At 55.3% G+C, this 15324-nt stretch overlaps 1 protein-coding gene and 1 long non-coding RNA gene across 2 annotated transcripts in view; both read left to right on the top strand.

Annotated features, from left to right (window-relative positions):
• Positions 1-15324, top strand: part of LOC309438859 (uncharacterized protein) — a 59365-nt gene that overhangs the window by 23813 nt on the left and 20228 nt on the right. The window lies entirely within an intron of this gene.
• Positions 1453-3836, top strand: LOC309438754. Its single transcript, XR_014183852.1, has 3 exons — positions 1453-1542; positions 2994-3423; positions 3805-3836. It is a non-coding gene; the product is annotated as an uncharacterized lncRNA (long non-coding RNA).

Raw genomic sequence — 15324 nt, 5'->3', positions numbered from 1 at the left:
ATCCCTATTGTACAAGACCCTCTCCATTTAGGCATTAACTCGTTCTAAGCTCTATTCCCACATATCCAAAATAATCCATCGGGGGCTTTCCGTGGTTCGTTGACATCGGTAGAGGCAGGATTCTGCCAAGATCTCCTTAAATCCCCCATTTCCTCCAAGGGGTTTGCTTTGCTTCGATTCTTCCAGCATATCGTTTCATTTCCCAGGCTACAATTTGGAGACCAATATCCATTAGGAGGACAAGATCCTCATGATCTCCCACTTTTATATGAAGTATTCACGTGAATGGGATGTTATACACAGTCGGTCAGTTTCTCCGTCACCTGTTTCTTGTTGCCTCTCTTGCAAGATGTGAATGTGTCCTTAGCAACAAGTTAGCATTCTATTGCTCTGTTTACCACAACATGTATCTGGTTGTCCAGGAAAATGCAGCTAATATGAAGCTTTAGCTGACAGGCAAATTCACTAAAAGAGAAACTTGTATATTGCAAAGGGGGGAATTCGAGAGAAGCTGCCAAGTTAATGTATGCTGCCATGAAGTTATAGAACTCATACCCTCATTAACCAGCTGATGTGAGGTAAATGCTTTCTGACCCCCTGCACACTGAGGGGATATTTTTCACCTTTTAGATCCTTCTGCATGACAAGAGGGAGACAGAAGATTAAATAACACGTTGTTTAGAAGCAGAGTGCTTAGTTTCTATTTAACTAATAGGTGTATTGTCAGTGTATTGGCTAGCGTGCCGCAGAGGAGCAGGAGGCGCCAGCCGGCCGGGGGCAGATGCCGGGTGCGTCCCCAGCTCGCCAGAGCTCCCCCTGAGCCTCCTCCCGCGGCCCCGCTCGCCCCGTGCAGCCGGCCCCAGCTGCGGCAGCTCCTGCCCACCCGTCCCGTGTTCCTGGGCCGCTCCCGAGCCCCACGGTGAAGGCGGCAGGCCGGCCCTCGGCACCTCTCCGGTGGCCCGTGCGGAAGGAGCAGGCTCAGGCAGGGGTGAGCTACGGTGCTAACGGCTGCCGCTTCTTCTTTCCTGCTCCCAGAGGCCACGCTGAGGATGCGGCCGTTCGCTGCCACCCCGGGGATGCCGTCGGCTGCGCCCGCCTCGGGCTGGCAAGGCTCGTCTGGCAGCGCGGCGGGAAAAGGGACGGGGGAGCGCGTCCCGTCTGTGGACGGGTGCTGCCGCGGCTGGAGCCGGAGAGGTAAAGAGGAAGAAGTGCGGGTCCGTCGGCCCGACGTCTGCTTCCTGCGGCGGGCAAGAGAGGGAGCCCCTCTCTCCGGGTGGCGAAGGGTCCCTCTGCGTGGCGTGCAGCGGGCCAGGCCGTCTAGGTGCGCGGCAGGTCCGTGCGCGTATCCCGGAGCGGGATGGCTGCGTGGCGAGCGAGCCAGCGAGGCTCCGTGTCCCCGAAGCCTCGTCTCGTAGCAGCCCTGACACCACACCGTGTTCTCCTAGGCTGAGGACGGCCGAGCGCCCCGAGGGAGGAGAGGAGGGGACAGGAGCGTCTGAGCTGTTAGAAGCCTCCTGGCAGCCACCGAAAGCGAGAGCCGCTGTGAGTCCCTGGCCCTCGGGCCTCGTCCCCGGCTTCTGTGTCCTGGTGCCTCCCTGCCCCTCCGTCTCCTTTTTCCCCACGCTTTCTCTGGCCCGTTCTTGTCCCCGCTGCGCTCTCGTGTCCGTCCCCCCGCTGCGTTCTCGTCCGTGTGCGTGTCCCCCCGCTGCGCTCTCGTCTGTGTGTCCCCGCGCTCTTCTCTTCCTCTCTGTGTCTGTACGTGCTGCTCTGTCCCCCGACCTTCCTGTCTTTCTCTTTCCTTCCTCCCTCCCTTCGTCTTCTCTCTCTGTGCCTTTGTCGTGCTCAGCGTTGCTGGCTTTCTTCATTCTGTATGGCGCTGTTCCCATCCTCGTTCCTGTTCTGAGCCTTCGTGCTGCCCCCCGCCCCGTTTTTCTCTTTTTTTGTTGTTTTTTCCCTGCCCTCCGTCTCTCGGCGTGGCTCCTCATTCCTCTCTTTGTTCCTCCAGCCCCCTGTGCTCCCCGCGGTCTCTCTCGCTCTGCCATCGGTTTTGCCTGTTGCTCTCCTTCTTGCTTCCCGTTGATAGGAGGAACAAAAATCTTTTAGAAAGCCCTCGGCATAAGGTAGCAAGACCAGGCCTAACGTAACAGAAACCTAAGAGAGAAAAACTGGCTCTACAGGGACTGGAGGTGGCGCAAAGCGGGATGTCCTTGGCTCGCAGGCTGGGAAAATGGAACGTTCCACTGAATGGAGAAGGAGCTACTTGAGTAGCAGCACAAAATGAGAGTGGGCGTGCTCAAGAAATGAGGTCGAGAAGCCGACACCGGGGCGGGGGGGCACCGGGGACCGCTGGAGACCCTTGGTGGACACGCTGGCACACCAAGGATGGACTGCCAGCGAAGGGTGGGGTTATGGAAAGAGCTTCCGTTTAATGCATTAACTAAGCGCTGGGAGCAAATGAATATCCAATAGGTAGATGTAATCAATACCAAGAAGCGTGAGTCACATGCACGCTCGATTACAGGGGCGATCCTTGAGCGTGCGGTGCGCTGTATTGAAATTGCCTGCCGTTTAACACTTTCAGAACAGTGTTCAAGAGTCTTTTTTGCCGACGTTTTGGTATCTCCCCGCGTCCCGTGGTTTCTCGCTGCGTCCCCGTGTCCCGCTCCCTGCCCGTGGCCGCGTTCCTCTCTGTCCCATTGACCGTGCCGGGCTTTTTTCCTCCGCCTCCGCCCCGCCGCGCCGATTTGTTTCTTCCTCTGCCCTGTTCCTCGGTGCTCTTCCGGCCTCTTTTCCTCTGTCCCCCCCGCTGCTGTGTTCTCTGCCTTGTTTTTTCAGATACCTGTCCCTGTTTTCTCTTCTCGCTTGTGAAGAGAAGCTGCCAGGGGGCAGAGACGCTGTGTGACCCGCGGGGTTCGCAGTCAGAACTTGCTCTCACGCGAGCTTTAGAGTTATGCAAAGAGAAGAAGATTAATATTTGCACTGATTCTAAGCAGGTTTTTCGAGTGGTGCATGCCCTTGAAGACAATTGAAAAGAATAAAGTTTATTAACAGCACAAGGAAGGCAGATTGAACGGGATGCTCCAGTTGCTGGAAGCTGTGCTGTTGCTAGAAAAGTTGCCGTCATGGGTTGCAAAGGGCCTCAGAAGGGAAACGCCGATCAGGAAACTGGAAATAAATTGGCAGACGCCCTGTAAAACCAGCCAGCGAAAGGACAGAGACCGACACAAAAGCCACGTCTCTGATCCCAGGTGGCGGTCTCCTCCGAGCAACATCAGGAAACTGTAACAAAGAGGATAAGAAATTAATAGGAGATTTATAGCCAAGTTAGAATTAGGGTCCAAAGAAGCCGTCACCGGCGACGGGAGAGCAGCGGTGCCTCGCGGCGTGAGGAGCTGATGCGCTCTGTCAAGATGAGACGAAAAGGTAAGAGCGAATTTAGAAACTCTTTGCGAGCGAGTGACCCGGCAATGTGAAATGTGTCTAGAAAACCATCTTAATACTGTATACAGGGTACAGAGAAGAGCAACTGGACGAGGGAAATGTACCGGGGCAACACTGGCAAATAGAGTTCTCCAAACTGCCTGGAGAAGGGGGGTGTCGATATTGGCCGGCACGAACAGCTCCCTGCTCAGGCTGGCCAGCAGCATTGCCGTGCCGGGGGGCAGCTGCCGGCCTGTGGGCCGGGGGCTGCGGCTGTTTGGGGCGCTGCCCCCGCTTTGTTTTCCTAGGGGAGCCCCCCACTTTTGGGGGGTGGTGGTACGTGCACGTGTAAATGACACGATGTTCCTTTTGTTGCCATTTCAGGATCTATAGGCACGGCTGAGATTTGCATGGCTTGGAATACTGAATGTATTAACTGAATAACGCACGGGATCATACACGGTACAAACAGCTCCCCCAAAGAAGTGATCCCACCAATGGCCGGTAAGTATAGAATTCCATTTCTGTACTGGGACATGCGCAACTCGTTTTATCTCCTCTGCTATTTTCATGATAGCTTCCCCATTACCATCTATTTCTAAACAACACTCAGAAGTATTCCATTTCCCACAGACACCCCCTTCTTCAGCTAAAAGATAATCTAAGGCTACCCGATTTTGGTCCACTGCAGCCCTGGTCCGAGACAATTGTCTCGCTATGAGATTCAGTGCCTCAGCTGTCCGGTTGCTTATTACTTCAGCCACTGCTTGCAACCGGATAATTCGGTTTAGCATGTATATTGGGGTACGGTATCCCCAGCTTCCATCTTGGGCCCAGGTGGCTGGATCATAGTATTCAATTATCCTTTTCGCAGGCCATTCATCATCTCTCCAAGTTTGCGTTCCTCCTCTGGGGACATTTGTTAAACCCCTCTTCTCTCTGTTTAAAGTTTCGTACAGAGGTTTCCCCAGATGACTCCCTTTTTCCTTTGGGAAAAGGAAAAATGCTGGTTGAATTATCCCTATTGTACAAGACCCTCTCCATTTAGGCATTAACTCGTTCTAAGCTCTATTCCCACATATCCAAAATAATCCATCGGGGGCTTTCCATGGTTCGTTGACATCGGTAGAGGCAGGATTCTGCCAAGATCTCCTTAAATCCCCCATTTCCTCCAAGGGGTTTGCTTTGCTTCGATTCTTCCAGCATATCGTTTCATTTCCCAGGCTACAATTTCCAGACCAATATCCATTAGGAGGACAAGATCCTCATGATCTCCCACTTTTATATGAAGTATTCACGTGAATGGGATGTTATACACAGTCGGTCAGTTTCTCCGTCACCTGTTTCTTGTTGCCCCTCTTGCAAGATGTGAATGTGTCCTTAGCAACAAGTTAGCATTCCATTGCTCTGTTTACCACAACATGTATCTGGTTGTCCAGGAAAATGCAGCTAATATGAAGCTTTAGCTGACAGGCAAATTCACTAAAAGAGAAACTTGTTTTGTAACAAAACCAGCACAGCCCCCCACCGCCAGGGGCATGTTTTTTTCCCCCAGGAGTTCCGGAGGGGGACCCAGGAGTTCCGGAGGGACCCAGGATTTCTGGGGGGACAGAAATGCCATTTGTGCCGCGGCGGGTCTCAGTGTCGCCGTCCTGTGGACAAAGCGCGGTGCTGCACCCGGCCGCCCCAATGCGGTGCCGCGGCGCGCCTCAGTGCTGCCGCCCTGTGGCGAAACTCGGGTACTGCAGCGCACGGCCAGGGGGCAGAGACGCTGCTTGCCCCGAAGCAGCCAGAGGTGCCAGATAAGAAACACAAGCAGTCAGAGGTGCCAGATAAGAAAGAACCGTCAGAACCGGCAGGAGCTGCGGCTTCAGAGCTCCATCAGCGTTGATCTTATGACTCTGATGTTGATGCTAGTCATTTTGTCTTACATTATGCTACAGTGTTCTGTTTGGCACTGCTAGTGGGTAACAAATAATTGTGCTGTACCATAGCACGAGGTGATAATATTTCGTAGATTTGTACTGTCAAAGAATTTGCAAGTATATTGCAAAGGGGGGAATTCAAGAGAAGCTGCTAAATTAATGTATAGTGTGATTAAGTTACAAAAGACAAGCCTGTCATCAGGCAGTTGACATAAGAAATGCTTTCTGGAAACGTGCAAAACGAGGGGCTATGTTTCAAGAACTCTCCTGTGGAATTGCTGTGTTTCAGGGGGAGCTGTGACCGCCCCATGCTCAGCAGACCCCCAGCCCCGGTGGGGGGAGCAGCGCCGGAGCGGGAGACGCGGCACCGTCGTCCGTCCCCAGCGTGCCGGGGGGCGGCTGCCGGCCTGTGGGACGTGGCTGCGGCTGTTCGGGGCGCTGCCCCCCCGGGTTTGGGGGCTCTGGTATGTACGTATGTGAATGGCATTTTAAAGTAATGAGCTGCCCGCTGGGGCTGTTTTCCTTTTCTGACAGGCGATCGGGAGGGGGAGAAGGACAGAGAGAAGAGAGCTGGAAATATTAACAATGTTTTACTAATGCTACTGATAAGAATAGAGAAAATAATACAAAATATAGAAAACCAATCTTGAATGTCTCAGCACCTGCAGAGCCGGCACCCGAAGTGTGGTGAGCCGGCACCCAACCGTGGGGCTGGTTGGGCGCGTCGTTGGCGGAGCCGGCACCGACGATCTCTGGACGCGTCGAGGCGCTGCGGTGGGTTTTCCTGGAAATTCCAAGGCCCTGGTGTTTTATGATTGTAACTACTTACTTACTGTAAGACATTTAGAATGAAAAGGTAAATAAGAGTAACCAGAAGAGTCTTTGGGAGTAAATAATGCCTGTCATCTACTCTAGCTGTTACTCAAAACTCTGCAGACAGTAATTATCTCCAATTGATGTAGTAAAATTTAAAAGAGTGGCAGCACTAATTGGAAGTAATACCTGTGGAGAAAAAATCTCTAGTTTGTAATAAAAAATAATGTGTGCTAGTTAATCCGGCTGGTAGTAATGTAATGATAAAAATGTTAAAGTGTAAATAAATGAAATTATTTAGGCGTGAGCAATAACTGAATTTAATTTCAGCTATTACTTCTTGGTGAACTAGGCAGCAGTTATTCCCAATCTGCATCCTAGTTTAAAAACCACATTGTTTGGAATTCCTTTGAAATGGTAAAGGCAGAAAACTAATGTGGAGTCATTGGTAGCTCCATTTGCACAACCGTTATGAAATAAACTGCAGGCAGGCACGAATGACTGCATAGGAAACAAAGTAAGGAAGCTTTAGATTTTAAAGAGCATTGGAAAGTAATGGGGAGTGTTTAGTATTTAAATTCTAACAGAGCCATGAGATTGGAGGCAACAACGCTCAGAACCAAACGGAGTCAAAACGTTACTTTTTTTTTTTTTTTTTTTTTTTTTTAAAGAGAAGTAAAAATGAACCACTAAATAGCGGCTGTTTCTAAATGGTGAGGATTCAGAATGGGCCAATCAGATCGCTCGGGAGGGCTGGAGGGGCGGAGCGCTGATAGGCGGGGAGAATGGCAAGTGATGTGCGTAGGCAGCCAATCAGGTTGCCGGAGCGGCGGGCGTTGGGGTGTCCGTACTGCGCATGCCCAAAGTGCGCAGTCCTCAGTCAGGTCCGACGTGAGGCGGGCACCTGGGCGCGGACCGCGGAAGGCGCATCCAATAGGAGGACGGCGCGGTGGGGTGTAAAGCAGCCAATCAGAGTGCGCCGACTCAATCCCGTTTGAACAGCTGCCTGCCTTGCAAACGCGTCCGTGGTGTCTCGGGGCGAGCGGGGGGAGGCTGTGGAGCGCTCATTTTGGCCTCTCCGTCCCGTTTGCCTCGCTCTCCCTCTCTCTGTGTCACCTCTCTGTGTCTCTGGCTCCCTGTCACTGTCTTTCTCTGATAAGCTGACCTGCTCTTTGCCCTCCTTTTTTGTGGAATCACAGGCTCATTCTGCTTGGAAAAGACACGTGCAATTTTAAATTTGGGGTTGACTTCTAGGCGTTTTTTTCCCCATTAGTGTAAATCGATGGCACGTTGTCCTGCGGCTCATTCCCCTTCTGTTCCGTGGAGTCTTCAATTTAGGATGTTCAGGTAAGAAAGTTTGTTCTTCCAGAAAAGGAGCAGTCATTGGTAGGACTGAGAGAGGCTTTGAAGTGCACGATCAGAATTGAAGCCAGATTGCACTTGCCGTTGCTGCTGTCCGTCTTGTCTCTCACTGGTTTCCCCATGGCTCCCTAGTGTTTGGGCATGTTTTTTCCCCAAGGAGAGGCCGTGCGGGTGAGGATTGAGAGGATTCAGAGCGGGCCAATCAGATGGCGCGGGAGGGCTGGAGGGGCGGAGCGCTGGTTGGCTGCCTAGGCACGTCAGTTGCCACACTGTCCGCCTATCAGGTTGGCAGAGGGGCGGGCGTTGCGGTCTCCCTACTGCGCATGCCCCAACAGCGAGCGCTGATAGGCGGCGAGAGAGCTGATTGACGTGTCCTAGGCAGCCAACCGGGACGCGGCAAGGGGCGGGTGCTGCCGTATCCCTACTGCGCATGTCCAAACCGCGAGCGCCTCGGTTGGGGGGGGGTAACCGGGAGCGAACGGGAACGGGGGTCGGGGCTGCTGCGGAGCGCTCGCTGCGGCCGGCGGTGTCGGTGCCCGCGGAGCCCGGCGGGAGAGCGCGAGGGGAACGGAGCGGCGAGAGACGCGGCAGGTGAGTGCGGCCACGGGGACCGTGCCGTTGGAACGGGGGGAGCGGGATGGGCTCCGTTTCCCCCCCGCCCTTACGGCCGAGCTGGCGAAGCTGGTGGGCGGCGTGCGAGCCCGAGGGCAGGTGCGCTGAAGGCTTGCGGTCTGGAGCCGCGTCTCCCTCCGGCGCAGCGCCCGTGCGCGGCCCGGCAGTCCCTCCGGGAGCGGCGCAGCCCCCGTTAGTGGGGGCGCGTTTAAAAGCGGAGCTGAGGCGCGGTTGCAGGCTCGGTGGTGGGGCGCCGCTTCGGCGGGAGCTCGGGGCGAGGCGCGGCGGGTTCCGTGTCCCGTAGGCGCGGCTTCCGTGCCGCGGCTCTCCGTGTGCTTTTTTGTTCTGTTGCCTTTGTTTTTTGGGTTTTTTTTTTCGGGATTCCCGCGGCACGCGGCGCGACCGCTCGCCCGGGGCTGCCGCGGCGGGTCTCTGTGCTGCCGCCCTGTGGCGAAACTCGGGTACTGCAGCGCACGGCCAGGGGGCAGAGACGCTGCTCGACCCGAAGCAGCCAGAGGTGCCAGATAAGAAACAACCGTCAGAACCGGCAGGAGCTGCGGCTTCAGAGCTCTGTCAGCGTTGATCTTATGAGTCTGATGTTGATGTTGATCATTTTGCCTTATATTATGCTACAGTGTTCTGTTTGGTACTGCTAGTGGGTAACAAATAATTGTGCTGTACCACAGCACGAGGTGATAATATTTTGTAGATTTATACTGCCAAAGAATTTGCAAGTATATTGCAAAGGGGGGAATTCAAGAGAAGCTGCCAAGTTAATGTATGCTGTGATGAAGTTATAAGAACTCATACCTTCATTAACCAGTTGATGTGAGGTAAATGCTTTCTGACCCCCTGCATGCTGAGGGGATATTTTTCACCTCTTAGATCCTTCTGCATGACAAGAGGGAGACAGAAGATTAAATAACACGTTGTTTAGAAGCAGAGTGCGTAGTTTCTATTTAACTAATAGGTGTATTGTCAGTGTATTGGCCAGCGTGCCGCAGAGGAGCAGGAGGCGCCAGCCGGCCGGGGGCAGATGCCGGGTGCGTCCCCAGCTCGCCAGAGCTCCCCCTGAGCCTCCTCCCGCGGCCCCGCTCGCCCCGTGCAGCCGCCCCCAGCTGTGGCAGCTCCTGCCCACCCGTCCCGTGTTCCTGGGCCGCTCCCGAGCCCCACGGTGAAGGCGGCAGGCCGGCCCTCGGCACCTCTCCGGTGGCCCGTGCGGAAGGAGCAGGCTCAGGCAGGGGTGAGCTACGGTGCTAACGGCTGCCGCTTCTTCTTTCCCTCTCCCAGAGGCCACGCTGAGGATGCGGCCGTTCCTTGCCACCCCGGGGATGCCGTCGGCTGCACCCGCCTCGGGCTGGCGAGGCTCGTCTGGCAGCGCGGCGGGAAAAGGGACGGGGGAGCGCGTCCCGTCTGTGGACGGGTGCTGCCGCGGCTGGAGCCGGAGAGGTAAAGAGGAAGAAATGCGGGTCCGTCGGCCCGACGTCTGCTTCCTGCGGCGGGCAAGAGAGGGAGCCCCTCTCTCCGGGTGGCGAAGGGTCCCTCTGCGTGGTGTGCAGCGGGCCAGGCCGTCTAGGTGCGCGGCAGGTCCGTGCGCGTATCCCGGAGCGGGATGGCTGCGTGGCGAGCGAGCCAGCGAGGCTCCGTGTCCCCGAAGCCTCGTCTCGTAGCAGCCCTGACACCACACCGTGTTCTCCTAGGCTGAGGACGGCCGAGCGCCCCGAGGGAGGAGAGGAGGGGACAGGAGCGTCTGAGCTGTTAGAAGCCTCCTGGCAGCCACCGAAAGCGAGAGCCGCTGTGAGTCCCTGGCCCTCGGGCCTCGTCCCCGGCTTCTGTGTCCTGGTGCCTCCCTGCCCCTCCGTCTCCTTTTTCGCCACGCTTTCTCTGGCCTGTTCTTGTCCCCGCTGTTCTCTTGTCCCCGCTGTGCGCTCTCGTCTGCCCCCCCCGCTGTGCGCTCTCGTTTCCCCCCTCTGCTGTGCTGTCTTGTCTGTGTGTCTCCCCGCTGTTCTCTTCCTCTCTGTGTCTGTACGTGCTGCTCTGTCCCCCGACCTTCCTGTCTTTCTCTTTCCTTCCTCCCTCCCTTCGTCTTCTCTCTCTGTGCCTTTGTCGTGCTCAGCGTTGCTGGCTTTCTTCATTCTGTATGGCGCTGTTCCCATCCTCGTTCCTGTTCTGAGCCTTCGTGCTGCCCCCCGCCCCGTTTTTCTCTTTTTTTGTTGTTTTTTCCCTGCCCTCCGTCTCTCGGCGTGGCTCCTCATTCCTCTCTTTGTTCCTCCAGCCCCCTGTGCTCCCCGCGGTCTCTCTCGCTCTGCCATCGGTTTTGCCTGTTGCTCTCCCTCTTGCTTCCCGTTGATAGGAGGAACAAAAATCTTTTAGAAAGCCCTCGGCATAAGGTAGCAAGACCAGGCCTAACGTAACAGAAACCTAAGAGAGAAAAACTGGCTCTACAGGGACTGGAGGTGGCGCAAAGCGGGATGTCCTTGGCTCGCAGGCTGGGAAAATGGAACGTTCCACTGAATGGAGAAGGAGCTACTTGAGTAGCAGCACAAAATGAGAGTGGGCGTGCTCAAGAAATGAGGTCGAGAAGCCGACACCGGGGCGGGGGGGCACCGGGGACCGCTGGAGACCCTTGGTGGACACGCTGGCACACCAAGGATGGACTGCCAGCGAAGGGTGGGGTTATGGAAAGAGCTTCCGTCTAATGCATTAACTAAGCGCTGGGAGCAAATGAATATCCAATAGGTAGATGTAATCAATACCAAGAAGCGTGAGTCACATGAGCGCTCGATTACGGGGCGATCCTTGAGCGTGTGGTGCGCTGTATTGAAATTGCCTGCCGTTTAACACTTTCAGAACAGTGTTCAAGAGTCTTTTTTGCCGACGTTTTGGTACCTCCCCGCGTCCCGTGGTTTCTCGCTGCGTCCCCGTGTCCCGCTCCCTGCCCGTGGCCGCGTTCCTCTCTGTCCCATTGACCGTGCCGGGCTTTTTTCCTCCGTCTCCGCCCCGCCGCGCCGATTTGTTTCTTCCTCTGCCCTGTTCCTCGGTGCTCTTCCGGCCTCTTTTCCTCTGTCCTCCCCGCTGCTGTGTTCTCTGCCTTGTTTTTTCAGATACCTGTCCCTGTTTTCTCTTCTCGCTTGTGAAGAGAAGCTGCCAGGGGGCAGAGACGCTGTGTGACCCGCGGGGTTCGCAGTCAGGTCTCCGCGTGTCAGCGTCCGTCCCCCCGACGGGGGTCAGGTCCCCGTTTGTGTGCAAACAACATCCCTCCCTCGGTGCCTCCTTAGAACGTTTAATGGTGTAAATATTGCTACTGCTAACGTTGTCGGTGCGGCTTCTTTCCTCAGTGGATCCGTCCTGCAGTCGGTGGCCCACGAATGCTTGGCAACAGCAGGAGCGGATTGAAAGGACCGTCCACTGGAGGATGCCAAAGACTCCTGGGTCACTGATGGAAGCAGCTTTGCGTAAAGCAAGGGGTACGTGAAGCCGGGCGTGCGGGGACGGCTGCCCAGCAGGTAATGGGAGCTGAACCTTTACCTCCAGGGACTTCTGCCCAGAAAGCTGAAGAACTTGCTCTCCCGCGAGAGAGCGAAGGGGGGTATCGATATTGGCCGGCACGAACAGCTCCCTGCTCAGGTTGGCCAGCAGCATTGCCGTGCCGGGGGGCAGCTGCCGGCCTGCGGGCCGGGGGCTGCGGCTGTTTGGGGCGCTGCCCCCGCTTTGTTTTCCTAGGGGAGCCCCCCCACTTTTGGGGGGTGGTGGTACGTGCATGTGTAAATGACACGATGTTCCCAGCTGCTTTGTTCTCTGCCTTGTTTTTTCAGGTGCCTGTCCCTGTGTTCTCTTCTCACTTTTGAAGAGAAGCTGCCAAGTTAACGTATGCTGCGATGAAGTTATAGAAGATGTAGCCCTCATGAACCGGTTGACGTGAGGGAAATGCTTTCTGAGCGCCTGCACGGTGAGGGGACATTTTTCGCCTTTTAGATCCTTCTGCATGAGAGGAGGGAGACGGAAGGTTAAGTAACACGTTGTTTAGAAGCTGAGAGCTTAGTTTATATTTAACTAATAATTAACAGATGTGTTGTCAGCGAGAAACCAAATGGTTATAACTAACCTCATCCAATGCAGTACAGCACGCGGCTTAGCAGCGCCGCTGACTCTGCCGTCCCGTTTCTTTCCCCGTTTCGGGCGGCGAGGCGGCCGGAGGACCCGCTCTGTGCGGCCGCAGGGCCCGTGGAGTCGAGGACTCTCTCGGCGCGCCCCGGGGGTTTCTGTGGAGAGACTCCTGGTCTCGGTCGGGTCGCCGCGGGGACGCGCGAGGACGGGTGAGGAGTCTTTCTTTGCTGAGAGCTGGGGCCGGGCTTTTGGTACCGGTTGTTGCGGTGCTCCGTTGCGGTGTAAAGCCGGCTCTGTATGTAGCGGTGAGGTGTACCGTAGTTCGGTTTAATTCTTGGATAGGCCTTGGTTCTGACCGTGCACTGGAACGGCAAAAACTACAGCTTTTCCTTTTTCCAGGTTCAGAGCCCGTGCCTCATTTGGTTATATCTGTAAACATTCAACATCTTAGCACGAATCACAAGTGCATTTTTGACAGTTGCCACGTTTTCTTTTTATCCTCTTGATTCGTGCTTTGGCCTCAACGTTAGCTAGTACTTGCCTAGCGGCGGCCAGGTCCGGTTTGGTGTTATCTTTGAAAATCATCAATTTATACCCTGTTCGTTTTGTTGCCATTTCAGGATCTATAGGCACGGCTGAGATTTGCCTGGCCTGGAGTACTGAATGTATTAACCGAATAAAGCACGGGATCATACACGGTACAAACAGCTCCCCCAAAGAAGTGATCCCACCAATGGCCGGTAAGTATAGAATTCCATTTCTGTACTGGGACACGCGCAACTCGTTTTATCTCCTCTGCTGTTTTCATGATAGCTTCCCCATTACCATCTATTTCTAAACAACACTCAGAAGTATTCCATTTCCCACAGACACCCCCTTCTTCAGCTAAAAGATAATCTAAGGCTACCCGATTTTGGTCCACTGCAGCCCTGGTCTGAGACAATTGTCTTGCTATGAGATTCAGTGCCTCAGCTGTCCGGTTGCTTCTTATTTCAACCACTGCTTGCAACCGGATAATTCGGTTTAGCATGTATATTGGGGTACGGTATCCCCAGCTTCCATCTTGGGCCCAGGTGGCTGGATCATAGTATTCAATTATCCTTTTCGCAGGCCATTCATCATCTTTCCAAGTTTGCGTTCCTCCTCTGGGGACATTTGTTAAACCCCTCTTCTCTCTCTTTAAAGTTTCGTACAGAGGTTTCCCCAGATGACTCCCTTTTTCCTTTAGGAAAAGGAAAAATGCTGGTTGAATTATCCCTATTGTACAAGACCCTCTCCATTTAGGCATTAACTCGTTCTAAGCTCTATTCCCACATATCCAAAATAATCCATCGGGGGCTTTCCGTGGTTCGTTGACATAGGTAGAGGCAGGATTCTGCCAAGATCTCCTTAAATCCCCCATTTCCTCCAAGGGGTTTGCTTTGCTTCGATTCTTCCAGCATATCGTTTCATTTCCCAGGCTACAATTTGGAGACCAATATCCATTAGGAGGACAAGATCCTCATGATCTCCCACTTTTATATGAAGTATTCACGTGAATGGGATGTTATACACAGTCGGTCAGTTTCTCCGTCACCTGTTTCTTGTTGCCTCTCTTGCAAGATGTGAATGTGTCCTTAGCAACAAGTTAGCATTCTATTGCTCTGTTTACCACAACATGTATCTGGTTGTCCAGGAAAATGCAGCTAATATGAAGCTTTAGCTGACAGGCAAATTCACTAAAAGAGAAACTTGTATATTGCAAAGGGGGGAATTCGAGAGAAGCTGCCAAGTTAATGTATGCTGCCATGAAGTTATAGAACTCATACCCTCATTAACCAGCTGATGTGAGGTAAATGCTTTCTGACCCCCTGCACACTGAGGGGATATTTTTCACCTTTTAGATCCTTCTGCATGACAAGAGGGAGACAGAAGATTAAATAACACGTTGTTTAGAAGCAGAGTGCTTAGTTTCTATTTAACTAATAGGTGTATTGTCAGTGTATTGGCTAGCGTGCCGCAGAGGAGCAGGAGGCGCCAGCCGGCCGGGGGCAGATGCCGGGTGCGTCCCCAGCTCGCCAGAGCTCCCCCTGAGCCTCCTCCCGCGGCCCCGCTCGCCCCGTGCAGCCGGCCCCAGCTGCGGCAGCTCCTGCCCACCCGTCCCGTGTTCCTGGGCCGCTCCCGAGCCCCACGGTGAAGGCGGCAGGCCGGCCCTCGGCACCTCTCCGGTGGCCCGTGCGGAAGGAGCAGGCTCAGGCAGGGGTGAGCTACGGTGCTAACGGCTGCCGCTTCTTCTTTCCTGCTCCCAGAGGCCACGCTGAGGATGCGGCCGTTCGCTGCCACCCCGGGGATGCCGTCGGCTGCGCCCGCCTCGGGCTGGCAAGGCTCGTCTGGCAGCGCGGCGGGAAAAGGGACGGGGGAGCGCGTCCCGTCTGTGGACGGGTGCTGCCGCGGCTGGAGCCGGAGAGGTAAAGAGGAAGAAGTGCGGGTCCGTCGGCCCGACGTCTGCTTCCTGCGGCGGGCAAGAGAGGGAGCCCCTCTCTCCGGGTGGCGAAGGGTCCCTCTGCGTGGCGTGCAGCGGGCCAGGCCGTCTAGGTGCGCGGCAGGTCCGTGCGCGTATCCCGGAGCGGGATGGCTGCGTGGCGAGCGAGCCAGCGAGGCTCCGTGTCCCCGAAGCCTCGTCTCGTAGCAGCCCTGACACCACACCGTGTTCTCCTAGGCTGAGGACGGCCGAGCGCCCCGAGGGAGGAGAGGAGGGGACAGGAGCGTCTGAGCTGTTAGAAGCCTCCTGGCAGCCACCGAAAGCGAGAGCCGCTGTGAGTCCCTGGCCCTCGGGCCTCGTCCCCGGCTTCTGTGTCCTGGTGCCTCCCTGCCCCTCCGTCTCCTTTTTCCCCACGCTTTCTCTGGCCCGTTCTTGTCCCCGCTGCGCTCTCGTGTCCGTCCCCCCGCTGCGTTCTCGTCCGTGTGCGTGTCCCCCCGCTGCGCTCTCGTCTGTGTGTCCCCGCGCTCTTCTCTTCCTCTCTGTGTCTGTACGTGCTGCTCTGTCCCCCGACCTTCCTGTCTTTCTCTTTCCTTCCTCCCTCCCTTCGTCTTCTCTCTCTGTGCC

Source organism: Streptopelia decaocto (genome assembly GCF_964273445.1).
Source record: "Streptopelia decaocto genome assembly, chromosome: 4".
Classification (NCBI taxonomy): domain Eukaryota; kingdom Metazoa; phylum Chordata; class Aves; order Columbiformes; family Columbidae; genus Streptopelia; species Streptopelia decaocto.
Note: the sequence above shows the minus strand (reverse complement) of the source record. Positions and strands in the feature narration are given on the sequence as shown.